The sequence below is a fragment of the Ixodes scapularis genome, unplaced genomic scaffold, assembly GCF_016920785.2.
Source record: "Ixodes scapularis isolate PalLabHiFi unplaced genomic scaffold, ASM1692078v2 PGA_scaffold4__175_contigs__length_147842914, whole genome shotgun sequence".
Classification (NCBI taxonomy): Eukaryota; Metazoa; Arthropoda; class Arachnida; order Ixodida; family Ixodidae; genus Ixodes; species Ixodes scapularis.
Genome location: NW_024609879.1, coordinates 133,649,246 through 133,659,708, shown reverse-complemented (window position 1 = coordinate 133,659,708; position 10,463 = coordinate 133,649,246). Strand labels below are relative to the sequence as shown.

The window sequence follows — 10,463 nt, the reverse complement described above, 5'->3', positions numbered from 1 at the left end:
TAAACGGCGCTCCTCTACAACTGCTTGTTCTAGGTGCAGTACATTCTATTAGCATAAAATAAAGGCACACAGCTAAAGCACCTCAGTGATGCCTAGCAGGTAGCGAAACAAATTTCTCTAACAAAGCGTGCGTGGTTACCGAGACATCACGTTATTCAGAGTGCAGATGCCGAGTATAACCACTGTACAGCTTTGTCTCCGTATTTGCATTATCTTCCAAGGTATTGTCCAGGTACAGGCGGCACTGCCGAGCAGACAAGCAAATAAATAAATATTTAACAAAGGGTACTATTCAGTTTCGCACCAGCACTATTACCGTCTTGCTTCGGCAAAACAGAAGCGGTCCTTGCAATTGCGCAACATAAAAAGAATAGTGCAGGTAGAGCTGCATGGAACCTACGTTTCTGGATATTTGCTAGCAAAATAGCAGGTAGTGAAAACATGAAAATTAACCAGAAAGTGTGATGGGTTTGAGAAGGAAAGAAACGTAGACAAAAGGCAAGCAGTTCAGAGGAGACGACCCACCGAGCTCGACCTAACGCTGTAGGAACAATCTGAACCTGAAATACTACTTTCTGTACAAACACAAGATACCCACGATATTACACGATAAATAGCCACCAAAATTAACGTACCAATTAGGCAGTGCTGTTCGTAAGTCGCGTAAATCGCCGAAGTCACAGAACGTTCACGAAACAAAACGGCCATCTTAAATAAAAATCAAAATAGTGATGGTGATAGCGATGGGTCTTCTGTAAAAACTCCGAGGACAAATGTAATCACTTTTTTTCGTTTTCTTGTTTTAATTAATGTAAGGAACACATATTCATCTTAGCAGAAACTAAAATCATGGCAACAAAATAGCCTAAAGTTTGAACATTTAGTTGTCGAAATACACTTGGTAATGTCTATAAACCTTGTTTCAGTAATTAAATGCAAACAGAACACAGACTTGAGAGAGAGAGAGAAGTGTTGAAAGGAAAGGAAGCCTGGAACTTACTTGGAAACCCTTGCTGATAGCCTTTCCTTGCAAGTGTGAATGGTCAAGAGCCGATGCAATGATAGGCTGAAATACTTCGGGGACAGCATGCTTAAAGTGGCCAGAAATATTAAACGGGGTATATCTATCGTCTTTCCATCAAACATTTCGGAGTTTAATCTTCTCAATAATTACCTTCTCGCATGTTTCACAGTAATCCGAGGCATGGATTCACCACACTATTTTTGTCAAGTGTGGCATGAGGTATGCACCACCATCAGAAAAAAATATGACAATTTATTTAATTACGACAGGAAGCCACGAAAGGTGAAGATGGCAAGACCCGATCCACCAAAAAGGAGTGGGCCTAAGAGTGCAGTCTTGGTTCATGATTCACGACTGTAACCTATGATGAATGCAGAGAACAAAGGAGTCCATCGGGTCAACAGGAACCATTATCTGACCCGAACATGCAGGGCAATGCAGAGCAGGGGCAAATTTATGGGTCAGCCTGCGGGGGAAGAGAGATGATATCATGGGCAAAATGTTGCCCAGATCTGTTTTGTTAACCTAATATTTGTTATGTCACTAAACACCAACGTTACTAAAACGCTCAGTTGGAAAACTCACTCTTGGAACCTGGACCGCTGGCGTTCACCGAGACAAAACTAAATACGATAACAGCGCCACCCTTTTGCGACGAATTAAAACATGCAAGTTGTTTTATTTAGCTACTGCAAAATGACCCTGCGAGATGGCACCACGTAGAGTTCCTGTATAGGCTCTTTACAGGAGCCATAGTTGCATGACTGTTTTCCACGTACCGCCGCACCGCTACTCACCGAGATGTGATCATGTGAGGAGCAGACTCAAATGCCGTGCACGAAAGTACACATTGCACGTACCCTGGCATACGTTCCCCTACTTTTGAGCGCACCGTGCTGCCATTCGCTGGATTCAGTCACATCAGGAGCAGGCTCCATATGCCGTGCAGGAAAGACGGCGCTATGGAGATGAACACGCAACTCTGGCTCCCGTAGGGAGCCTATACAGGAACTTTAGCGCCACTGGCTCTTCTGCGACTCGACGGAACCACTAAGTGTAGCCGTGGAGTTTCCTTAGTGGCTGCTGTGGGAGAAATGGCGGCGTTGCAACAGACTTCTTCCAAAACCGACGTGCCCCATCGCGGTGAAATACCACGCAGTGCCCTCTGGGAACTAGTTGGCCAATTAGTTTTGGTTTCGACTGAGCAGCTTCATCTCATGCTATCACGCCGCGACCGAATACGCTGCTCGCGTTTTTGATTATCTGAATTTTTTTACGAATGTACAATACACTCATTCTCGAGCGATACAAAACGAAGACCGGGGCACTTTCCTTGGTTCCAAAAACACCGGATATTATGCGTGCATATGCAAATGTAGTAAGACGTGGCTTAGTCACGTCACCCCACGAGTGCATCTTTGAGCTCAGTGTCAGTAATCTTGTCCAGTACCACTGAACTACAACTGAAATTTGGTCACCTTGAGCCCTACACATATTTTGTTTGCCAAACGTACGCTTCTTGTTACTTCATTGGGCGAAAAGCAAGCCACATCCTCACAGGAGTATCAAAGTTGAGCCCACCGTTGGCGCATTAACTTTTAAGGAAACACATTAAATTCAACCTCACTACTACATAAAAGGTACTATGTCTTCCTCGTGTCATCACATATCTCACACTCAAATTTTAAGCTGATAGAAGATTAAATTTTCGCAAACGCTAAGATCGGCTAGCTATGACGGGGGCCCTAACAAGCGTCCCCTACTCCTCACTAAGCCTTCTTGGACGAGCTTTTACTAACGCCCAAGATCTGTGCCTGAACGGTGTGTCTGAAATTATCTTGGCATACTCAGTCAGGAAGAAAGCAAACACATAACAAATATTATGGCTTTTAGCAACTGTCAAATGCGCATTGAATAATTTTGTTCGTTCGGCGCACCGCAGAATTCATGCCCGTCCAGTGCACTTCCGGTGAACGGTGCAACATTGTTCACACAAGTGCTCGACTTCTGCTTTCTTTTTTTGTATGTGCGAATGTACCTATATTATTACAGGATAACTTTATTAGCATACGTGATGTTGAATACTAGTGGAAGGGGAGCGGGCGGGTGACTTCACTTCGTGCAGTGCTGCGGGGCAGTACAGATAAGAGATGAGAAGTGTGTTCGAAGGGAGCTTTTCAATGGCGCGTCCGCGTTTTACTTCGCATACTCAGGCGTATTAAGAAAAACAGTAATTGCAAAAAGTTATATTTCGTCTATGGATGCACGAAAAACAACAACAAAAAAAAAACAAAAAAACTTCCTGATCTACAACACTAATGTAAAGGCGCGAGCTCGATGTATGCATACTTATTGGTTGCTACAGCTTGTTGATTTGTACACAAGCAAGATCCCCCAGCTTCGCAGCGTCAAGATTCCCAGCACTGGCTCGTCCACATACCTCGAAACGCTAACAAAAAGGCTCAAGTACAAAAATACAACAAGCATTTATACATCTCAGGCTTGTGCTAAAGCTTCGAGGTCTGGCCATTTAGGTTAGTTTAAAGACCACAAATGGCATTCTCGGGACCAGAAAATATGAAATAACGGCCGTTTATAGTCCACACTCCGTGTATAATCTCTTGTCGATGTGTCGATCGAAACCGAAACCATGCCACTCTCCTCCCTGGCTAACTAGGTCCCAGAGTGCAATCCGTGCCGTGTTGCATGCAGGAATTTATGGAAGTAGTCTATTGCGTTTAATTCGGTTCTCGAGTATGGATGGAAGCCACTAATCATTTCTTCCTAACAAAAGCTGGCATATGTAGATTTTTCACTGAAAAAAGTTAACCCTGGGGGCCCTAGTCCCCCCACCCTTAAAATCTGCCCATGATGCATGTGCCAAGAAAATGAGGGAGAAGAGTGGAAGAGAGCACGCAGGGACGTCAGGACACCCGAGCTCTGGTTAGAAGGATTGGTGGGTACACCTAAAGCTAGCTGCCTTCGTCTCCACTGCACTCGTCGAGGACGTTTGGATGCGAGAGCCAAACACTGGACGCCCGCATTCTGCAGTCGAACGTGTTCAACGAGTGCAGAAACAAAGGCTGCCTTTATCCCCACTGCACTCGTCAAACGCATTTGAATGCAAATGCGAAACGCTGGACACCGACGTTCTGCACGTGCAGTACAGACAAAGGCAGTTAGCTTTAGGTCTACCCACTAATCGTTCCAATCGGAGCTCTGCGTTTTGACATTCCTGCACCCTCATCCTCTCCTCTCTCTCAATTTCTTGGCACATAGAGTTCTGGAAGTTTAACAACAGTGGCTAGTGAAAAATCCGACATGACATCCACAAAAAAAAAAAAGCAGCTTTCTTTGGGATTTTTTAAAGGTGTTCTAAATTGCACAGCACTCATAGGATCTCTTCGCACTTGACCCGTCGCCCGTAGCACACTTCAGGACTAATCGCCAGACGAAAGTCAATTCAGAAGACCGTCCCACACGATCTCGCAGGTCCCCCGAAAATGGGAGACGTGCAGAGGAGTGCGAGAGTAGGCCAGCAGGGTGGCATACTCTCCCTGACACGATTCGGAACGAGCAGGCTTAAAGACAGACGACTCCAGAAGGAACGTCCGCACGTCCGCAGCTTACGTTCCCTTGGGGGAGGGAAACCAGTGGCTCCCACAACAGACACTCACTTTTCCATTAACAAAATTATTGAGACTTCTTCAATACAGCCATCAAATAAAGCAATCGTGCTCAGCTGCTGAAGAGCTGCGCTTGTTTTGACGTTCAGTAGGTGCACCGAGAACTCCAACTGAGTTACTCCGTTCGGAGCTGAGGGAGCCGCTACTGGACGCACCATCACCACTACTGCAAGGGAGGTCACGTGGAAATATTGTGTCCCTGAACTGCTCCTGCCGCTTCAAACACCTTAGAGTTGTCAGAGCTGCTCATCGGTTTCAAGTCGTACCCAAACCCAGCAATGCGTGTCGCTGTGGAGGGGGGAATAACTCATCAGCTGCCCAAAAACTATATGAGTAACTTATCCCATGAGTAGCGGGCCTTATAGCAAGCTCGTTTCAAACGCACTGGCATTATGCGAGTCATCTCCCAGAGTGCACCGCACTCGCGGAGTGCCGCATGAAGAACCGGTCTCAAACTAACTTACCGAGTGCAGCCTGATGCTGTCACCATTTGCATTGTAGTAAGAGTGCAGACCTCAAACTGAAATTAGCGCTCCGCTGTTCGACATGACGGGCAGGAATGCGATTGTGAGTTGCTGCAACAGGCAGTTTATATCTGTGATGACTTCAAACAGCTCGGCTGTAAGAGATATTTACAGATGGCATTAGTTCCTGTCACAAGCTCAGTACAAAACAGCTGTAACTTTTTGTTGAACGATACACTGGAAAAAAACTGTTTGCGCAAAAGCTTGATCAGAGCAAACGCAAGAAATTTGAAGGCTAGGCACGCCTTGCGGAACAAAAGGATGCCCACACGACGCTTTCTCTGAAGCGTGCTCCTTCTGTACGAACAGCCCAAGTTAATTTTAGGGTTAGAATATTGTTTGCCAGCTTCACGCTATTTTGGATGGGTGTGAACTTGGTGGCGGGCTCAGTCTCGTCGTAAAGCGGTACTCGGTCTTGTTGACTGATATTGCCGTTTCGTTTGACACTGCGATGTGCAACACTCTCGAAGCTAGCTAGCTGTACGGCACATTTCAGTCTTGATTATCGCCGCTTGTCCAGAAAGCTCTGCGACACTTGTTACAAATCCAAGCTATTACCCTCTAGAATCCAGACATAATTTTTAAAAAGTGCAGGACTGTGGAGAGGCAGTGCAACTTGCTTTGATCAGAATCGTGGTGCGATCAACAAGAGCTTGTTTGACTCCTCGTCAAGTGACGGCATAGTGACTCGTGCCCCCGAACGCTTGGATGCCCATCAAGCACCAACGTCCTGGACACATTCTGTTGGAGAACTTTTGCAAGTGTAATCCTAGGGCTACCTTTGCTGCTTGTAGTGCTACTAGAGTTGGAATGAAATTCCATGTCCAGCATTGAGTCTCTGCCATGGTGTTTGCCAAGCTGAAAAACTGTGCTTCTGTGTTAGCAGCCAGTCAAACAACAACTGTGCCAAAAACAGCCCGTCGTTGAGAAAAGGGTGAAACTTCCTCATTTTGAATGTGATTCAGCTGCATGAGCGAGAGTGCTTGCCAGGGTCACGGACCTGCACCAATAGGTTTATTCCCCTCAAACTTTTTGCTGAAAAGGGTGTAGACCTATATTCAGGATTTGGAACAGTTTGATTTGGTGCTCGGTCGTGCAGTCACTCAAGTCCGGAAATATAGGGACTACAGGTCTTTGGGCTCTTAAAGGGGCCCCCCGGAGCGTTCTGCGATGGTCTATTTATGGCGGTAACTCAATCTACAGGCTCTCAGGATCCTAAAAATCATAAAATTACGGTCATGCGTGGCGGATTTCCCTATTAAAGTTGCTATCAAAGTCCCCGGCAGGCCCCCCCTTGTGAGATGACCCCGGAAAATGGGAGGGGCATCTCTTTATGCGTCAGCCAATAGCAAGTGAAGGATTCTGGCGTCTCTGCGCGTCACCAACGCGGCCGACCGCCGATCCGCAAAGGAATCTCTCGAACACGTGCGGACCGTCGTCGTCAAGGAGCCCGGACTTAGTGCTCGGCAGTCGTCGTTCGTCGCACCGCACCGTCGCGCTGCTGCTGCAATACGCAGTCGCATTGCACAGATGACAAGGAAAAGTTTGACTCGTTGACGTGGAAGGATCGCAAAGCTGGCTTCGGAGTCAGGATCCATGGGAAGAAGGAACACGTGTCCCGCAAACGCACGCCTGCAGACGCCCCGGGAAGCAGACAGCCGACGCATCACCCCCTAGCAAGAAGCTTGCGGGGAGAAAACATAGTTCGCTGGTTTTGGAGCGATAATTGCGGACTATGTTTCCTGCACCAAAATCATGTTACGTTTTTCTCAAACTCTAATTTAAAACAAGCTTAAAAAGTGTTGCAATAATAACGTTCGCATTCACCCCGAGATGCAGCATTTCCATTGGTCAAGTTTTAGCGATGGGCAGGGAATGGGGGATTGTCTTCCATGAGAAAATAGTCCCGATATATTTCTTCTGCAATCTGCTTAATAAACGGTTTTGTAATCTAAAACTTTGGATACATATTAACTTGCACCTACTACGCAATATAACAACATAAACAGACGATCGCAGAAAGCTCCGAAGGGCCCCTTTAAGGACACCGAAAGAAGGCAACAAAAAGCTAAAATAGGCACTCTAAAAATCAAACCTTTATCTGTTTACTTTGCTCACCTTCTGTGATGCAACACGCCATCACATTCTACTCCGTTTCACCTTGTGTTGTACCGCAGCCGACTAACGAGCCACCGGAGCCAAACCAACTCTTTGTCGCTGCCAGATGACACTGTGCTCGACGTGCCGTTGCGCCCAACGGACAGGCCACGTGACACACCTTCGGCACTGGATTGGCTCCGATGGCTCGCAGCATTCAGAGTAAAGTGCGGTATTGCATTTTGTGCTCTAGTAACCCACCACTGCCGAACTGCTACGCCAGAAGCACTCGGCAGACCCCACCAACTCTGCCGCCCCTACGCTCCATTCACCTCTACGCTGACAGGGCGGTAGGAGCCATGTGGTTGGTGGGCCAAGCTTTTATTGCCTCATGTCCGACCTGCACATCGGTATGAGAAAGGGGCATGATAAGTGATGCAAGACTGACAATCGGCTGGTTCACCGAGCATGTAGCCTCCAGTGCCCTGTCAGTTAAGGGGTGAATGAAGTCTAAAGTTGGTATATAACAGCCTTCTACTGTCCCACTCAGGCATGCCACCCTTGACCAGTCCAGTCGTTGATCTTTAAGCAGGGTTAAGCAATGACTGCCTCGTGCCACCAAACATGAAGGTGTCCACGGAACAAAGCCGCATTTGTGTCAACTCGCACCTTTGAGAAAATTGGTCCTGCCATAACCCACACCTCGTCGAGGTAGAAAACTTTAGGGCCCTTTATTTCCTGTGTTGTACAATACCCCAAGAGGTACCTCTGTTGAAACGGGACTATCTTGACCCCCTCGATCAGAAGCGAGGCCCCTTGCGGCCATTCAGCGCCGTCTACTCATTCATGGATGTTGCTCCTTTCGACAAAATGTCTGTGGCGACAGCTGGAGCTAGTGAAAAAGCGGACACCATAGCTCTTCCCAAAGCACCCTGTTCTTCCTCAAGAGTGGCTAGTTCATACAGGAACAGTGCAATGGTGCTTGGTGGTCTGTGATCGCAGACCACCACCAAAGGCGGCGGCGGCAACCCCCCCCCCCCCCCCCCCCCCCACTCAGGTGACAAGCATTTCACTCGCATGACGTGACTCCAAGCCATACTCACTATGGCTGGCGACAACCCATAAAAGGCATGCGCTGGCCCTTTGACCCACGCGGAGTGCAGTGCAGGAAGTGGAACGGCATCGGTGACCCAGTAGCTGCAGTTACCCAGAACTGTTTTAATGCTTTCTCGGCGAAGGTGCAGGCCCGCTGTTTGATGCACGTAGGTAGAAGCCATCAGCTGCAAGCATCAGACACCTGGGGTGGAAAATTTTGCACCCAACAAAACAATAACCATGAGAAGAGTGGTCTAGCCAGTGAATTGCAAAAACATTAAAGGAAGCACACAAAAACTTGTCTTGCAAAAACACAAAAAGCAGGCACATATAGAAGTATTTCTGTTACCTCGTCTCATGCTCAAGCATTATTTTGGATAGTATACATCAATAATGCCTGTCTCGCAGTGGCTTTCTGAACAAAATGTAGTAGAAAATACAACCAGTTGAATACCAAAAAAGAAGTAGAACAGAGAGGCACTTATTTGTTGTACTTTAACATGCACATTATGGAAGAGCACAACTCTTCACGATTAACCTGTAGCAGAATCGCTTAGCAGTTCTGCTGCAGGTGTGAATGTACCACGAGGAAACACCATCGCAGGCCTACCAGGATGAACAGTAACATTATTACCCGCCACAAATTCGACGCGCCGGGAGGGAAATTCGCGAAGCCTGATCTGTTTGTAAATCCCGTCTTTCGACAGAACGCTTTTGTGACTGCACGAGTTCGTCAAAAGCTGACATTCCCAACGCGCTTGGTCCTTCTTTAAGTGCGATTACTCAATGCAAATGCGGCGCAGGCGGCACCCGGGAGCCACATGCCACTCCCGTTGATTATCTCTACTATCTTCTTTGTCCCCGACGCTACGTGAGGTAGCCAAGCGCTATCAAATTCCACCACTGCGGTGTCGCATCGACGATCGAACGCCACCAGAGTAGGTAAATTCCACTCACATTTTACGTTCCGAACAAGCGTCCCACGGGCCTCCATGTAGCGAGACGGGGCCTGCTAGCTTGCATAAATGCGCTGTGAACTTCACTGCCGACGCTCGTTCCCAAGCATTGAATATCACGACCAGCTCCACTCGGCAATACGGCGGCACATAACACGACAACGTATAATACAAGAAAGACCGCTGGAACCGACGCGACCGCTCCAAAAAGCACCCAACAAACACTTGGAAAAACAAAAAGTAAAAACAAAAAATAAAATTGAAACAAGCAAAAACGAACAAAACAAAAACTTTCGTCACTTCCGGTTTGTGTTGTTTTGCTTGTTTTTGCTTTTTCTCTCAGCCAATAGGCGTTGCAACCTTACTGCGGCGAAACGCTCGTCGCTCACGCCGTCCGCCCATGCCGCCATGTTGGTCGGGAATCGACGGGAGAGCGGGAGAGCGGCGAGCCTGGCGGCCTGGAGAGCCGGCGAGCGCTGGGGAAACGGAAGCTATAAGCACCCAACCGGAAACCAACGCCACTCCGAATGACGTCAGAGGCGAAGCTGGTGCCGCTTCAATGTTGAGTTGAGGGGTGCCAGAGATACCAATTTCTTTTATTTTTTTTAATGGAAACTAGGGCAAGCAGGAAAGAATAGTTTTCGGTCCTTCGTCTTATATGTGGCCGGGATCAATTCCCGCAATTAATTAGCCAAAGTCCGTAAATTGTTGCACCGCCCTTTTAAAGGGATTGTCCGGTCAAATTTTGTATTCGAGAAAACAATTGAATATCATTGTTATTGCCTCGAGAAGCATTGTACGTGCAATATCCGAATTTTATATGCCCCTCTGCGTGAGTAATTGAATTTATAGTGCTCATATAGCATTCTAGCGTAAACGTTGCTTTCGTTGCCAACATTGAAGCTCTGACGTCACAAAACACAAAGCGAGCATTTTTGTCTCGTTGTTTGCCCGCGAGTGAACGCTTCAGCGTGCTTCGTTTTTGTTGTTGTGCTCGACTTGTTTCGTGGTTGGGTGAGATTTTTGTTGCGCGGTTGGGTGCCAAAACCACCGGGCAGCACATGCGAGTCAAAACACGACG

The 10,463-nt window shown here is 47.4% G+C and overlaps 1 long non-coding RNA gene across 2 annotated transcripts; it reads right to left on the bottom strand.

The window, feature by feature from the left end:
* Positions 1 to 1,003: 1,003 nt before the first annotated feature.
* Positions 1,004 to 8,487, bottom strand: LOC121832948. Of its 2 annotated transcripts, none has more exons than XR_006078299.1 (3): positions 8,435 to 8,487; positions 7,593 to 7,731; positions 1,004 to 5,329 (listed from the first exon to the last, which is right to left on the bottom strand). It is a non-coding gene; the product is annotated as an uncharacterized LOC121832948 (long non-coding RNA). The 2 variants fall into 2 exon arrangements; XR_006078300.1 differs by lacking the exon at positions 8,435 to 8,487 and having other exon boundaries at positions 1,004 to 1,490; positions 5,175 to 5,329; positions 7,593 to 7,970.
* Positions 8,488 to 10,463: the final 1,976 nt, after the last annotated feature.